The sequence below is a fragment of the Trichosurus vulpecula genome, chromosome 4 (assembly GCF_011100635.1).
Source record: "Trichosurus vulpecula isolate mTriVul1 chromosome 4, mTriVul1.pri, whole genome shotgun sequence".
NCBI lineage: Eukaryota > Metazoa > Chordata > Mammalia > Diprotodontia > Phalangeridae > Trichosurus > Trichosurus vulpecula.
Genome location: NC_050576.1, coordinates 254,074,335 through 254,092,129, shown reverse-complemented (window position 1 = coordinate 254,092,129; position 17,795 = coordinate 254,074,335). Strand labels below are relative to the sequence as shown.

Below are 17,795 nucleotides of genomic sequence, written 5' to 3'. Positions count from 1 at the left end.
ATATGTATATATGTACATGTGCATGTGCATGCACATGGGTATGTATACATGTGTGTATAGTGTATGTGATATGTGTATGTGATGTGTGTATGTATATATGTGCGTCTATGTGGAGAGACAGAGACAGAGAGCTTTACCATTAAAAAGAATTGGAGATTTGGAGTAGAGGATTTTGGAAGTAGGGTCGAGACATTATAATATGTGAGCAGATAGCGGTGCAGTGGATAGAACACTTGTCCTGGAGTCAGGAAGAACTGAGTTCAAATCTGGCCTCAGACACTTACTGGCTGTGTGATCCTGGGCAAGTCATTTAATCCTATTTGCCTCAGTTTCCTCATCTATACAATGAGGATGACAACAGTACCTACCTCCCAGGGTTGTTGGAGGATCAAGTGAGATAAGATTTTTAAAGCTTATTATTATTATGTGCACAGTGCCTGCCACATAGTAGACTCTATATAAATGTAAACTATTATTATTATTATTTAATTAGCATAGGAAACTATCCAAGGAAACTATCTTTACCAATGCAGAGCAACACCTGATGTGTATTTTCTAGTCTTGGGGAGGTGCCTGGGCCACTGAGAGGTGAAAGGACCTGCCCAGAGTCACAAAGACAGTGCATGTCAGGGGCAGAGCTTGAGCCCAGGTTCCCTAGACACAAAGGTCAGCTCTCTATTCACCACATCAACTTAATTCCATCCCTCGAAGATCTTTATATCACTAATGAGGTAGTCAGTGAGTCCCTCTGATCTGCTGGACTGGGGCCAAAGTGCAGGCCCACCCAAATACCTAATCTTTGAAATGTGTGCCACAAGCATATCCCAAGAACATCTGGTTTTTCTAATTCTGTAAGTAGGAGGTTATCATCCTTTGTTTTAAAGATGGAGAAACTGAGGCTCAGAGAAAGGAAGGATTTAAATATTACAGGTATAAATATGATATTCTCCCAGTAGAATGTAAGCTTCTTGAGGTCAGGGATGGGGGTTATTTTGTCTTTGTATTCCCAGTGCCCAACACCATATCTTGCATATGTTGGCATTTAATAAATGTTTTAAATTAAATTGAATTTGTAGCATCATTGAATCACAGATTTAGAGATAAAAAGGACTTCAGAGGTATATAGACTAACCTCCTTCATTTTATGCATTAAAAATGTGATTGAGAGAGGTGAATTAAATGGCAGGACTCCAATTGGAATGTAGGTCCTCTGACTAAATTTAGGGTTCTTTTCACCATAGCTACATTGCCTTTTAGAATAGAATAGAATGGAATGGAATCTGAGTTGAACTGAATTGAAGTAGACCAGAATTGCCTGGGCTAGATTGGGTTGGATTGAAGTGAAATGACATGAAATTAATTGCCCCAGAACGTATGGCCAGAAAGTAAAAAAGTATTTTGTTTTGAATCCTGGTCTTCTACCTTCTAGTCTAGTGAGCTTTCTGTTACCACAAGATTCCTCCACTAATGTAGGTTTCTTTCTTAATGACTAGCATATGTGATGAATTCTGTAATGGGAAGGAGTTTCCTTTATATTAAAAATAAAGATTTATCTCACCTGCTGACTGTTCTCAGTTCCCATCCTGGCAGATCATGATTGCCAGAAATGGACAACGTTGACTAATGAGAAAGGGCCATGCATTGGGTAACACTGAGACATGAGGAGCACATAAAAATAAAGGCTGCCTTGTCCTCTTTCCCATTGTGTGTACACAAAAGGCTGTTTTTGACTCTTAATTGGCCGAAGATATATCACACTGAGGAAATAAAATGGTTCATTTCACCAAGATCATCTCAACTCTAAATGGTCCAAAACTTCATTATCAAGGACAGATCTTCGTTTCCCACCATAGAACACTGACTTTTGGGACTTGTGTTTGTACATCTGAAATGGTGGCTTTATTCAGTATGGGCTTGAAAGAAGAAAACACGACCTTGAAAGTAGAAAGCAGGAGATTCAGGAGCCAAATGAAACTTAAAACTTATTTCTCACCATCTGTTCTAAGGCTTTGAAGAATCAAGGAAGCTCAGAAATGTTGGATTTTTTAAAATATCTTTTTGAGTTTTTAAGAAGTTTGAAATGAAAAATAGAGTTAATTAAACAAGCTATACCTTTTAACTGTTTGGTGACCAAATGAATCTGGGGCTCCCTTTGTGAAAGACCTCACTCCAACTTATGGTGATTATCCAATATGTTTCCCGAATATTCATCTCTGCAGGCATATGGTCATTTCCCCAATAATCATCAAATAGCTCTAGGATTTGGAGGTCCTCAATTTTTTTTAAAATATGCAATTCTTCTATTGATTTTCTGCAAATGAACAGTCAGCTAGCATTTATTAAGCACCTGCTATGTGCAGGAACTTTGCTAAGCACTGAGAAATAAGGTACAATAAATCCTGGAGGCAAATCCATTATCTGGCAGCTACTCAAAGCCTCACAATATATCTGTCCTTGCCCTTCATGACCTGCAAACTTGCCAAAATCTCCAAGAAACATGTCCTTACATATTTTAAAATCACCCTGCAAACTTTTAAGCACTCTACAAATTTCAGTTATTATTTTTAAAGTGGGCAAAAATCAAAAACAGCTCTACTTGAAGCCTGAATATCAGAGTTTAAATCCCAAACTCACTAGCTGTATGACTATGGAAAAGCCAATTAAATCCTCTACGTGTCACTTTCCTTAACTGTAAAATGTGGGGGCATAGGGGAGTGGACTAGATGTCTTCTGAAGTCTCTTCTAACTCTAAATCGATGAGTCTGTATGTATTATCAGAAAAGAAATGAAAAAGCCAAGTTTGTACAAAATATTAGAAGGCACCAAGCCTCCAGTGTGTTTGGTAGTTTTTCTATGGAGAATCTATGGGAGAATGTGAAAAAGCATCTGGAAGCATGAATACAACTAAATGGGCTATGTCATACTGCAAAGATCACAGATCCATCAGCGTGGTACAGTCGATTCATTGTTGGACTTGCAATCTGAAGCACCTGCGTTTGAATCCATGCTCAAGAGATTTATTGTCTGTGTGTCCTGGGGCAAATCATTTAAATTCTCTCAACCTCAGTGTCTTCACCTATGAGACAATATAATAACAGTACTTGCCTTGTAGGACTGTCACAATCATCAAAGAAGACAGGCTGTAAAGTGATTTACAAGCCTTAAAATGCTATATAAATGTTTCCTATTTTTTATCATTAATAGAAAAGCAGCCTAGAAGTAGTTTAAATAGGTTCATTCATACATAAGTGCACCATTTTAGGTCCTACAGAAGTCACTGGCCAATTTTGATGATTAATGAAAAAACTAGCATTTTAAATATTGAACTATGCCTGAGGGCTGTGTGGGGCCACATCTCAAGTGTGACTCCAGGTTGGCATCTAATTGTGGTAAACTGCAGCTTAAACTACAATTTAACACAATTTCATAAAATAAAAGGTACCTTTGCAGGGCAAGACTAATGACCAAATAGCACCAGCCCAAATTCCAAGGCATCAGACTTGGGTTCAGATCCTTTCTCTTATAGCAATTCACTTTAGATCTCTGAGCCTCAATTACCTCATCTGTAACATGAGAAGGTTGGACTGGATGGCTTCTGAGGTGTCTTCCAGCTCTGGATCAATTATTCGAAGCACTAGACAAAGCAGCAAGGGATACAAGAATAGAGAACAATGTAGAGTTGAGAGATGAGGCCATCCAGCTCTGGACTGGCTGATAAATTGGAATATTGGGACCCCTAAGGGAAAAGAGGTTGCTGAATAGTGGTGTTAGAGGGAGAGCCTAGAAGTGTCAATGGGGAGCAAAGAGAATTTCAACTTTACACTGCAACCAACGAGTGGAACAATACAAGAGAAAATGTCCCCAACCCTAGAAGGATGATAAGGAAAGCAAAGTCATAAGAAGGAAGCCAGTTCTCAATGAGTATCAAAAGATAGAAAGAGTGAGAAAGGAAGAGGTTTAAGATGAAAAGAAGTCTTTAAATTATGGAGCAGGCTCCAAAGGGCACAAAGGAAGCACATAAACTTGAGGAAAGGATCTTAGATCTACAGCCAGAAGGAACCTCAGAGTTCATCTCATCCAACCTTCTCATTTCATAGATGGAGACACCGAGGCCCATGAAGATCATATAACTTGTCCTAGATAGAGTAAGAATTCACATCAAAGTCATGAGCTAAATGGTCCTCTGTCTTTAGTACCGGTGTTCTTTGTTGTTGAAATGAAATGGATTGGAGAGTAGAGTGACTACCAACAGGGACAACATTTCAACAGTCTAGATGAGAGATCTGAGCTAAGTGTTGTACCAATGAAAACAAAAAGAAGAGAAGTGAGAGCTTGTTCTGGTAAAAAGCAAAAAGTCTTAGCAACTAATTACATGAGGAGGTTTGAGAGAAGGGTTGGGAATAATTCTCAGGTTTTGAACCTAGGTGAACAGAAAGATAATAATGACACCTTCAGAAAGGGGGACCCTCAAAGGAGGAGTTTAATTCAGGAGAGGGGAAGATGATGAATTTAGTTTTATACATATTGAGGCTGAGAGGTTGAGATAGAGAGGTTCAGAAGCAGTTCAATGATGTCAGACACGAGGACAGTAGAGGGATGAGGCTGAGTGTAAAAATTTCAGTCATCTTCAAAATGGTGATCTTGGAAGCCATGGGAGTAGAGATTACCAAGAGAAATTGTGTGTGTGTGTGTGTGTGTGTGTGTGTGTGTGTGTGTAATGAGAACTGAAGAGGATCATTTAAGAATGATTTGTTCATTCATTTTAGTTGTGTCTGATTCTTCATGACTCCATTTGGGGTTTTCTTGTCAGAGATACTGGAGTGATTTGCCATTTCCTTCTCCAGTTCATTTCACAGATGAGGAACTGAGGCAAACAGTGTTCAGGGACTTGCCCAGGGTCACATAGCTGGGAAGTGTCTGAGGCCAGATTTGAGCTTATGAAGATGAATCTTCCTGACTCCAGACCCAGCACTCTATCCACATTGCTACCCCTTAAAAATGAATAGCATGCATAATACAATGGAAAAAGTATTGGATTAAGAGTTCAAATCACAGTCTGCCACTTAATACTTCTGTAACTTTGAGCAAAGTACTTCTCCTGTAGACCTTCATTTCCTCTATCAAGTGAAGAAGTTTTAGTCAGTGGCATTTAAGGGCTCTTCCAACTCTAAATCAATAATCTTGTGTTTCCTTTTGTAAATTATATCTAGTAGTGGCACTAGTCATTTTTCTGAAGATATTGTCTCAATGGATCACAAATTTGAGAAATACCAAGTTTTCTTCTTTTTCCTCTTTTCTTTCTTTTTCTTTTTTTTATCTTTTTGTTCTTTCTTCCTTTCATCCTTTCACTCTTTCTCTTATTCTTTCTATGTTCTTGCTCTCATTTTATTCTTTGTTTTTTCTTCCTCTTTTCTTTGTCTCTTTTATTACAGTGGATGATTACCAGCTGACCATTGGACCATCTCATCATCCACCAACCTATGAATATCTCAAACTGAATAGGTCCAAAACAGCTCTCATAACCACTTCCGTCATAAATCTGATTTACCTGAAAGCATCTCCATTCTTCCAGTTACTGCAACTACAAATTCCTTGAGAATAGAGACACATTTTCTTTTTATTTTCTTTGTATTCCTGGGACCTTCCAGTGTTTTTGCAGTTAGCATGAACTTAAATGTTTGTTGACCTGATTTGACTTCTTTCTTTCCTTATCTAAGTTTACTTTCTTTTCTTCTTTCTTGGCCTCTCTTCTCTTTTTCTCTTTTTCCTTCCAACTTTTTTTCTTTTTTCCTTCTCCTGTCTTCTATTGATTTTTCTTTCCTTCCTCCCTTTCTTTATTCCTTCTTTCCTTCTCTTTCTGTCTTTCTTTCTTTCTTCTTTTTTTCCTTTTTTCTTTCCCCTCCCTCTCTTCCATCCACTAGAGTTCTAACTCAAATAATACCACTCCAAATCACAGCTACGAATAGAGCCAAATAATTTAATCTAAATAGAACAAACACAATAGAATTAGAATAGAAGTAGCAGATTACAGGGTCTGCTTCCTATTTTGTGTGAACATTAATTACCTTATTGTTAAAGTCTCTGCAAATGAATATGTATATGGGACAATTTGAATTTCAAATAAATAAATCTGAGGTCAGCAAAAACCTATGAAATACCTTTGAGTTGGGAATTTGTAGGAGTACAGTAGAAATGCATTGTAACAAGTAACATTAAGAGCTTAACTAGCCTTTGGCACCAAGTCATTGGCTATTCTTGTGTTCCCAGAGAAAGGATCAGGGAGACCAAGTCTTATTTGTTTGGCTTGTGCCTCAACAGCCCAATTTCAGAGGAGAGAATTGGAAGCGTAGCCCAGCTCATATATCTCTATGATTTCTAAATGTATACTATTATTTCCATTTCTATAGAATTGAATTCATCCCTGACAGCAGGAAAGCATTGCTAAACTATCATTTCCTCTGCTCAACACTGCTCATTGTACTTTTCTTTTGCTGAATTCCTACTTTTTTTCTTTCTATTTCTTCTCTTGTGATTCTGAGTATATATCTCTAACTTCTGCTTAATGCCTATAATCTTCCACTTGGCTGACTTTTGAACTAGTAGACTGGGAAGAGGAACACTGGTGTTGATAAATACGAACACACGTTGTATGGCCAAACACCCACCACACTCTCATGTCCCAGAGGAGAAAGAAAAAGAAAAATGAGCAAGTCTGTGAATCAGGGTTCTGTTTATATACTTTTGTTGTGAATAATAATCATTTGATGGCTTAAGTAAGAGTCCAAGTTTTGATCACAAGCATTAGAAAACTTGCAAAGTGTTGTCTAAGCTTGGTTCCCTGTTGGGAAATGCACTACTATGGAAATTCAAACACCTTTTCATTTATTTCTGAGGACAAATGTCTTTAATAATAGAGTTGCATCTTACTTGAAAGGAAATATTAGCTTTGGCAATAGAATTACAAAATCACCCTAATTAAAGGGGATATCAATTCCTTTCTATTTAGTTTTTAAGAGACATTAGTTATTCATGTCTCTCCACCCACTCCCAATGTAGCCATATACCCTCTTTTTTTAGGAATTAAATTACAATATTCGATAATTTTGTTTTAATGCTTAAGACTTTCAGTCCTTCTTCTAATAGATGAATATATATACATATATGTGTGTGTACATATATACATATATATAAATATATCTTAATATATTTAGAAAGAGAAGGGAGGGAGGGAGAGAGGGAGGGAGAGAGAGAGAAAGAGATAGAGAGAGAGAGAGAGTCAGATAGTCTATAAAAGAGACAATGACATCATCCTCTTTTCTCAAAGCCTCATTTAAATTATTTGTCTTGTTTGCACTGTCCATTAGTTTGCTAGATCCTTCATTAGACTAGAAAACCATCTAGGCTGGGGATCTGCCTGCTTACATATATTGTGTAGCCCATGCAACCAAGTACTTACTACTCAGTAATACTCACTGTTGGTGAAGTTGGCTTGCAGTGCCAATAATGTGCATTATAATTTGGTCATTGAATTTTCTCATTTTGTAAGATATAGATACCCTTGCATGCTACGTCTCCTTGCCATTCATTTGATATAACTCAATTGCAGAGTCTTCTTTCCCTGCCTTGTTACATTAAGGAGATAACTGATACCATATTTTCCATGGATGAAATAGAGATGAGTTATCCTTCCTCTTGCTTTACTATTGATTTACCCGTAAAGATGTAGTTTACAGAATCACAGAAGCTCGGAGCTGCAAGCCCACTCAGAAGCCATGCAGCCTAACACAATAAAATGTAAACTCCTTGACAGCAAGCGCTATTTCATTTTATCTTTGTATCCCTAGTGTCCAACAGTACCTGGCACGTGGTAGATGCTCAACAAATGCTTGTTCCACTGAATTGAATGCCATGCATTTTTGAAAAGGGATTCTCCTCTACAACATACCAGATTTAAGGAGTTCTCAGGAGGGTAGAATTCCCTCCCATCCAAGATAGCCCAGTTTTGGATATCTATTTTTGGAATTGCTAAGAAGTTTTTTTCTTTATGTCAAACCTAAATTTGTCTCCTTGCAACTTCCTCCCATAATTACTCATTCTACCCTCTTGAGGCCAAGCAGGACAATTTTAATCCCTCTTCAACTGCCAAATGATAACCTCTTCACAATAGAAGCCTATATTCTTATTGCCTTACTGAGACTACAGCTTGGCTAAGCACTCTCCTCTTTGTGCCACTTCGGCAAAATCTCAAGGTTTGTCCTTAGATCCAAAGTGCATGCAAGTAGTCGTTGAGTTAATTTCAGGTTGAAAAGAAGTCACTAGTAGAATGTCCCATCAATTACTTTGATGCAGTCATAGGTGGCATGTTTACCAAAGTTGCATACTACATGAAGATGGGAGTAATAAGTACCTCACTAGATGACAAAGTGAAGATCCACAAATATACTGACTGGTGAATTTCAATTAGCAATAAGTACAATGTTTTTCAAGCAAGTTTTTTTTTCAAATGATCTAATAAGTACAGGATAGAAAAAGAATGACTTTATAATACAACATGTAAAAAGGTCCAGGGATTTGAGTAAACTGGAAGTTCAAAATTAGTCAGGAGTGGACACGGTAGCTAAAAATGCTAACGTGATCTTAAGCTGCATTAAGGGAGAAATAGTATCCAAAAGGAAGGATGTGATGTTTCAGCTGCCCTCTACTTTGTACTGACAACATAGAAAGTACTGGGTTCCCTTCTAAACACCACATTGTAGGAAGGATATTGACAAGTTGCAGCTCATTTAGTGAAGGGTAATCAGGATGGCGGGAAAACAAGAGATTGTATCGTATGTAGATCAGGTGAAGGAACTAAATGTGGTTAACTTGAGGGAGAGAAAGCTTAGTCAGGGGCATCATCATTTCTTCAAATATTTGAAAATAAAATAAGAGAGGCATTAGACTTCGTAAGCTTGACTCCCAAGGGCAGAACAAGTAGCACTGTGTGGAAACTCTAGAGAGGTAGATTTTGGCTCGATGTCAGGAAAGATGCTGTAATGGTTAGGGCTTAAAATAGGTTGCCATAGTCAGTAAGTCAATAAGCATTTATTAGGCACTTACTGTATACCAAGCACCATGCTAAGGACTGGTGATCCAAAGATGGTCCCTGCCTTCAAGAAGTTCACATTTTAATGGAGAGACAATGTGAAAACAACTACATACTCATAACACATGAATATATACAAATATATGTGTGTATAGATACATAGTAAATGGAAGGTTATCACAGAGGGGTAGTACTACGTATAGGAGGGTTGGAAAAGGTCTCCTGAAGAAGGTAGATTTTGAGCTGAGTCTTGTAGGGAGCCCAGAAAGCCAGAAGCCAGAGGGAAGAATTCTACATTTGGGGGACAGGAGGGGAAACCACAGTGTGGTGGGAAGACCAGTGTTCTTGGATCATAGAGTGCACAGAGAGGATGTATAGGAAGACTAAAAGGATATGAAGGGGTTATGTTGTAAAGGGCTTTAAATGTCAGACAGAACATTTTATAGTGATCCTAAAGGGAATAAGGAGATATTACAATTTATTGAGTTTGGGTTTGAATTTTGTTCTCTGTGGGGCTTTTTGGTGGGGGAGGGTTTGAGGCGAGGGTGACATAATAAGATCTGTGCTTTGGGAATATCACTTTGACAGCTGAATGGAGGATGGATTAGGATCCTAGGATCATATAATCATAGGTCTATGGCTAGAAGGGACCTCAGAGACCATCAGTTCCAACCCCATCATTTTTAAGATGAGAAAGCTGGGACCTAAACAGATTGAATGACTTCCCCAAAGTCACAGAGGCAGTAAGTTTTACCTAACTAGAGGTCTTCATCTCTCCATGCCTCCATGGTCTTCATGAGTTGTATCTGGTCATTTACCTCTCTTAGGTAGCCAGACTGGTCCTCAAGAGTTAGGTCTATGACCCATGATTGAGTCTCTGCTCAAAGCCTTTCCAGCCTGATAGGAACTGCCAAGCTCACCATTATGCTACGATAAGGATCTCAATGGAGTTTTAAGCCACAATACTTTGTTTGGCTTTGCTTGTATCTTACTTGGTTGAGGGAATATTTGGCATAGGGGAGAGTACTCTGGTGACAGAGGACCTCTATTTAAATCCTATCTCCGATGCTGACTGCCTATGTGCCTTTGGGCAAGGAAATTCATCTTCCTGGACTTCAGTTTCCTTATCTATAAATTGATCTCTCTAGATTCAAGCTCTAGAATTATGATCCTAAGTCACTTCCCTTCTAGCCCTCAGTTTCCTCATCTGTAAAATGAAGAGATAAAATGATATGATCTCTGATGTTCTTTTCGGCTCCACTCTATGAACCCATGTTTGCAAAAAGGAAAGGGAGGTAGAGACTCAGAACAATTGACTATTTTGTTTAGAATCCTGACCTTTCTCCATTGTGTCCCCAATCAAGAATCATAGCTCTGACTTGCCCATATAAGAATGCACACCCTGTTGGAATTTCAAGGGGATTGACAGGGCCCCAGATGTCAAATGCTTGGCATGCCTTCCCTAGATTTCCTCATTGGGATTTTCCATATTGGAGAAGCAATATTGTACTCAAAATTCAGTCCATGTAAAACTTCCCAGAAAACTTGCACCCAAAATAAAGAAATTGAGCTTCCCTATCTGAATGATGGGCAAAGTTTTTGACTAATTGAGCAGGAATTTCTGTCATCTTCATGATAATGCACTGCCAGCTAATTGTTGCATATTTAAATATGTTGAATAATTGAATTAAAAGCCAGTTTTCATCCTTGCATCGTTGTTCATCTGATTCATTAGACAATTTCATTTCGGGAAATAAAAAACTAGGAGTGATTCATTATGCAGCCAATTAGCAATTCATTCACACAAAGAATAAAACCTGGCATGACTAAGTGCATTCTGGGAAGTGGGATGAAAATATCTAGAATGGGAGATGGAATGAATGGTCTTGTGGTCTGTTTCATGGTTGTGCCCACTGCGGACATTCAACAAATACTAGTAATAAACATAAGGATCACAGCTGACATATGAGTAGCACTTTACTGTTTATTATTATTAACATTAATAGCTAACATTTATATGTCCCTTCAAGATTTGCAAAACGCTTTACAGATACTATCTTATTTGATCCTCACGATGACCCAGTGGGGTAGGTGCTATTATTATCTCCATTTTACAGATGAGGAAACTGAGGATTAAAGAGGTTAAATGACTTGTCCAGGGACACACCACTAATAAATAGCTGAGGCAGGATTTGAACTTTCAGACTCCCTGTCCAGCTTCACCACCTACTTGCCTCAATAAACTGTATTTACAAGAAATAATTTGGTCCTCACAACTCTTTGAGATAGTTACAAGAGTTATACTTTCATTTTACAGATGACGAAATTAAATAATTTTACCAGGTCACACATGAGATCATAGATTTAGGATGGGAAAGGACTTTAGAGACTAATTAAAAATGCCTGATTTTATAATTAAGACAACAAAAACCTACAAAGATGAGTGACTTGCCCATGGTCACCCTCATGCTAATCATCAGAAGTGAGATTTGAACCCAGGTCCTCTGACTCTTTCCCACTGTACATACTGCATCTAGTCAATTCCAGAATAAGAGAATCCAGGAATTGGAAGGGACCTCTAAGGCCACTTCCTCCAGCCTAAGCCTCAACAAAAATCTTTACCACAATGCTCCCAATAAGTTCAAACCTCACTAGAAGACCTCTAGTAATGAGAGAACTCACAACTGTCCAAGGAAGTTCTTTTCACTTTGGGATAGGATTATTATTGGTAAATCTGTCCTTGTAACAAATGGAAATTCGCCTTCCTACAAGATGATGATGATGCACCAATCAATAAGCATTTATTAGGTACCTACTGTGTGCCAGGCACTATGTTAAGTCCTGGGATACAAAGACACAAATTAAATAGTCTTTGCCATCAAGGAGCTTACCTTCTATCAGGGAAATTAATTTAAGTCATTAAGCCCCAGTGAAATACTTCCTAGGATACTAAGAGAACTGGCAAGTATGATTGCTGATCCGATACCCATGGTAACTTTAAAATTATGCAAAATGGGACACATGTGAGAGGATTTATGATGGGACAGTTTGTCTCAGGTTTTAAAAACAAGTAGAGTCTACAAACTAGGCCTGTAGCTTTCACTTCTATTCCTGACGAGAGTCTAGACTATGTTGTTAGTGGGTTGGCTAATAAACGTCTAGGAAAGGAAGCAGAAATCACAGGGAGTCAACATGGCTCCATCAAGAATCAGCCCACATTAACCATTCTTGTTTGGGTTATTAGGCTGATTAATCAGTAAAATGCTGCAGAGTGTATTTCAGATTCAATCAAAATGTGACAGAGCCTTTCATGTTATCCTCATGGACAAGATAGAAAGATATTAGAGTGAGATAGATTCAGAGCTATTCTATGACTTGGACCCAAAATAAATCATTTCCGGGTCAATATATTCTTGCAAGGGGGTCTGTAGTGGAATACCCAAGGGATCTCTCCTCCATCCTGTGCTGTTCAATGTTGCATCATTGACTTAGACAAATTTACAGAAGAAGGGCTTATCAAATTTGCAGATGGCATTGAATTTTGAGGTATACCAAATATTTTGGAGGGCTGACAGGAAGAGATTTAAAAATGCAAGATCATCATCCAAATATAAGAAGAAGAAATGGGATAGGTGCAAATGTAAAGTGCAACTTGGATTCAAAAAGTCAACTTCACAATTGCAAGATCATTAGACAACAGTACCTGTGGAAATAATTTGAGAGGTTTAGTGAACTATGCATCCAATATGAGTTAGCAGGGTGAGGTGGCAGCCAAAAAAAAGTTAATGAAGATGTCCTGTAGGTTGGTTGAGACATGAGTCTGGAGCTCAGAAGAGAGGTCAGGCCTTGAAATTTGGCAATCCTCCACATGAAGGTTCTAGAACTTCTCAGTCTCCCCTTTCCTACCTTGAACACCTCTGAACCTACCCTGTCTTTATTTTCATGTTATGCATATGTGTGTGTACACACATGCACATGATGGTAAATTTCTTAAAGGTAAGAACTGTTTTGTTTTGTCTTTGTATCTCCAGCACCTAACAGTGCCTGACATGCAGTAGGCACTAAATAAATGCTTATTGGTTGATTAATCACAGAATATGAGAGTTGTAAGTGGCCATCCAATCCAGCCCACACACCAAAAAAAAAAAAAAAATGATAGTTGAAGCCATTGGAATGAATGGAATTGCCAAAGGACAGAGCTTTAGAGAGAGAAAGTGGAAGTGGGCTAAGGATACACCCCTAGGGGAGGAAAGAAAGAGCCAAGCATTTATTAAGCATCTACTGTGTTCCAGGAAGACTCTGTGCTTGGTAAATACTATCAAATTTGATTCTTGCCAGAACTGGGTGGGGGGAGGTATTATTTTATCTCCATTTAAAAGTTTAGGGAAGTAACCTTTTAAACCTCTAGAAAGAGGTTAAGTGACTTTCCCATGGTCACATGACTAATAAGTGTCTGAGACTGGATTTAAACTCCATTTTTTCTTGACTCTCCTGAACAATCTAGCTGCCTCTGGTATTCCTTGTGGAACCTTTGCATTAAAGGGTTAAATAGGAAACGGAAAGAAGGAATGGTTAGAGAAGTAGGAGGAGAACCAGGATTGACATTCCTCTTGAAGTAAGCCCATTAAAAACAGGGACTGTTTGATTTTTTTAAATGTTTTAAGAGAAAGATGGGAAAATAACAAAACCAACTACCCACATCACCTCAGTCTGACAGTATATGCAATGTTATATCCCCATAGTCTGCCACCTCTGTGAAGAAAGGAGAGTCTAGACATCTCACAATATAGTCCAGAATGACATTTGATTTTATGTTTGTCATCCCTGTCACAGTGCTATGTGATACTGTTTATATTCCCCAGAATCTCCCGAAGTCATTTTCATATGAAATGTTATTATTAGCCATGCTTCTCAGCTGGAGATAAATTATAATGCTACTCTAGATTTCCATGTTAATACCTAATTTCAGAAAGTCTTTGCCAGGCACCAATACATTGTTTCAGAACCCCTGAAAGGTAGTTTAATAGAGAGAACCCCATTCCGGGGATGAGAAATTTGAGATATCCAGGAGTTGAATGGATTTCTCACTGTTAACAGCAGCAAAATGCTGGACAGCAGCAAGAAAGAAAAAACAAGAGTCTTGACTCTGCTTAGTCCACTAAAGTAAGCTGTCTCTTCCAAGACCATGTTTTCTGATCCTTTGAAAGAAAAATATATTTGACAATTTGCTTCCTCATGACTTAACCTCTAAAGCTGTAGGTAGCTGTGCCCTGAACTGCAGAGACAGTTGGGGACTGGGGCTTAATAGTTTGCGACAGGCAGGCCCTGGGCCTAGCAACCTGCTAGAAACAGCAGTTTCTGTTCATGAAGGCAGTCCATCTTTAGGAGAGGAGTTGCATAGCCTTCAGGTCAGTTTTTGAAATATAGGCAGTGTCATTTAGCATATATTCAGAGAGGTCCCATTGGGCCTTATCCCAGACTCAAATGGGAATTTTCAGCTCATCTAGGTCCTTTTAGGGTATATACTCATATTCTGCCCCCAAGAACAATCTGGATGCCACTGCGTCATACTCAGAGATGATACTTTTTGCCCTTTTTCTGTGAGTCTTTGTTTTTCATGCCTGAGTAGAGACGGCCTTTCTCCTATAGAACTTGATCAATGTATGCATTTTTTTAAGCTTAACCTTCTCCTGATCTATTAAAAAATCATCTCCAGGTTGGATTGATCGTTTGGAACTAATTACACAGGCAGGCATCTAAGGGAACTCAAGAGCTACAAATGTTTGAAGGCTTTTGGTGCCCTTATCTAATTTCAGAGGAATTAGCAGATTTAAATACCTCCTAACGGAATGTACTTTCCTGGAAAGGAGGCTGTCTCAGAATCTGCAAGAGCTGTGTTCAAGTTCAAGCCTCTGGCACATACTGGCTGTGTAATTCTAGCCACGTAGCGTAACCTCTCAGTCCCCCAGCAACTTTTAAGACTATACGTTGTAGAGAGTTCTCTTGGCTCTACATCCAGGCCAGCACAGGAAATGGGAATACAAGCTCAGTATGCACATGTTTTCTACCCTCCTCTCCTTGCATTGATTTTACATGCAGCTCCTGCTTTGTCGGGTTATATCAAGAGACAGGGAATAATGTATAAATATAAATTATCCAGTAAGCAAATATGTCGATCAAAGGTCCACAGTATTATTCTGGACTCTGGCAATTAGGATATTTGAATTCTGTTTACATTAGTTGTGTAAAGGGTGACTAGGAGTGTCTGGTAAGCTTAACAAAATTAAAAGATGAGGGCTTTGTATATGACTGATTATGTTTCTTTGCAGGGTGTGGCCATCTCTGCTTTTTTTGAGCTTTAGTATTTCATCCCCTTGTAGATCTGAACTCCTCCCCATTGGACTAAGCTTACAGAAGGAATAAAACAGCTCTACTGCAGGGGATCCAGAGAGAGAGGAGAACACATTTCCTGAGAGATTTACTTCTTTAGGGAGTGAATTGAGGCAGGGAAAGCAGTGCATCGACACAGCCTCCCCACTATGTGCAACAACTCTAGTGATGGGAGAAATAGTATAAAAGAAGTAGCAGAATTTCTGGGAAAGGGAAAGCAGGCAGCCCTGGGAGAGGAGGGAACCACATGACCCTCAGTTCTAGAGAGAGCAGCCAGAGGCAAGGATGGACCAGTTCTTACACTCAGGCTTCTGGAGAAAATAGAAACAATAAAGTGGTGGTCCTGGAGCTAGAGAAGCAATAAGGGTCTGAGCCACAACACAGGGGAACAAATTTATCCCTTCTCTACTCAGAAATTATGATGAAAGTCCAAAAAGAAGGGGTTGCCTCTCAGGAGCCCTTAGTGCCAAATACCTTTCGGGGGAACCCCAACCTTTAGGGTAGAACTATAAGTCAAGAAGACTTTATTGGTCCTTTCAGGAGCTAGAAGTTTCCCCAGATGGGCAAGTTAGTAAACCCAAATCTTTTTCCCTTCTGGAAAGTCCAAACCACAGACAGGCACTACAAATGTAAAGGATTTTGTAGATTCAGGTAGGGAGAATGGTACTTATCAAAATAGGAAGGCAAAATGTCTTACACATTTATGAGCTTCAATGAGTGCTTTATATTATTTTGGCATATTTCTGTGGAGTGAAATAAAGGCTGTTCAGCATCTTAAATATATGATGGTTTGAGTTCTTGCATGAGAGCTTAAGGTCCTTTTATTCATGTCTGTAGAGACCTCAATGTGATCTATACTCCAAGATTTCCAGGGGAATCCTGGGTCAGGGCAAACCTAGCCTAAGAGGATGATTTCTAAGAATTGCCCAAGATTGAAGTCTTTGTAAAGCCAGAGCTTTGGGGTTCCTGGCCATGGTTTAGCTTTAAAATGTTCTTTTATGACTCACACTCAACCTCTTCCTTTAAATAATTTCCCTCCACTTTTTTTTGGTCGCTGTACACCAGGTTACAGGTAGACAGCTTCAGATTGATACTATTGGAAATGGTAGAGAAAAATTAAGCCCTGAGAGTTCTCTATTATTTCTTAAACTCCATTTAACTTTGATCCATGTTTGAAGAGACCTCAACCCAAATGCTGTCTCATTTTTAGCCTGTCTTCCAATTTAAGTTGTTACTTTGAAACACTTACTTTCGAAAAATAGCTATTTTTGTTGATTTTAAAATTCTCTTTCCAAAAAAAGGAAATTGAACATTTCATGATGTCTCCTGGCATTTTGTCCAGAAAGGCTTGCTAGAAATAAGAGAATGAACATCCACTGAGCTTATAAATTTCTCTTATACATGAGTAGCTAATGGACACACAGTAACTCTGTTGAGGGGATCCCTCGTCAGCCATCACTGGCCATGATGGACTTCATAACTATAAACTATAGAGCCATGAGAACACTAGCTAAGACATGTAGATGGTTCCAAGCAAGCCATCATCCTTGAAAATAAGGACAGACCATGTGATCAAATGTCTGTTGCAGGCAATTATGTGGTCAACTGATGTTCTTTTTATGGACAAAATAACAATGATTTGAATTGACTTTCCCATTTTCCAATTAGAAAGCAGAATCCAACTAAATGTGAAATATGAAACTTTCATCACTGATGTTTGAAGTTTTCTGGTGCCTTGCAGCATTCAGCAAAGAGACATGAAGATGCCAAAAGGAGCACAGTGGCCTAGCACCAGAACAGTTAGTTATTTAATAAACAAGCATTTATTAAATATTTCCTCTGTGTAGAGCATTGGTCTAAGCAATGGTATTATAAAGAAAGGCAAAATCCATCCCTGTCCTCAAGGAGTTTACATTCTAAAAAGAGATAGAACATGTAAATAATTAAGTAGATACGAGTTAGATACAGGGTAGATGGAAGGTAACCTGAGAAAAGACTAGCAATTGGGGGGACTGGAAAAGACCTCCTTCAGAAAATGCCTTTGAAGCTGAGTCTTAGAGGAACACAGAAGAGCTCAAAGGCAGAGGTGAGGAGGAAGGGCATTCTAGGAGAGATGGCCAGTGAAAAGACTCTGAGTTGGAAAAGTAAGAGTTGTATAGGAGGAAAAGGAAGAAGGCTGGATCATAGTGTAGAGTGGAGGCAAGTATAAAGTGTAAGAAGTCTAGAAATATATATATATATATATATATATATATATGAAGAAGCCAGGTTATGAAGGTCATGAAATGCCAGACAGAGGGTTTTCCATTTGATCCTAGAG

At 38.7% G+C, this 17,795-nt stretch overlaps 1 protein-coding gene across 1 annotated transcript in view; it reads left to right on the top strand.

Annotated features, from left to right (window-relative positions):
- The window catches only part of PEX5L (peroxisomal biogenesis factor 5 like), a 189,304-nt gene that overhangs the window by 28,784 nt on the left and 142,725 nt on the right, over window positions 1–17,795 (top strand). The gene's annotated exons all lie outside the window — the stretch shown is intronic.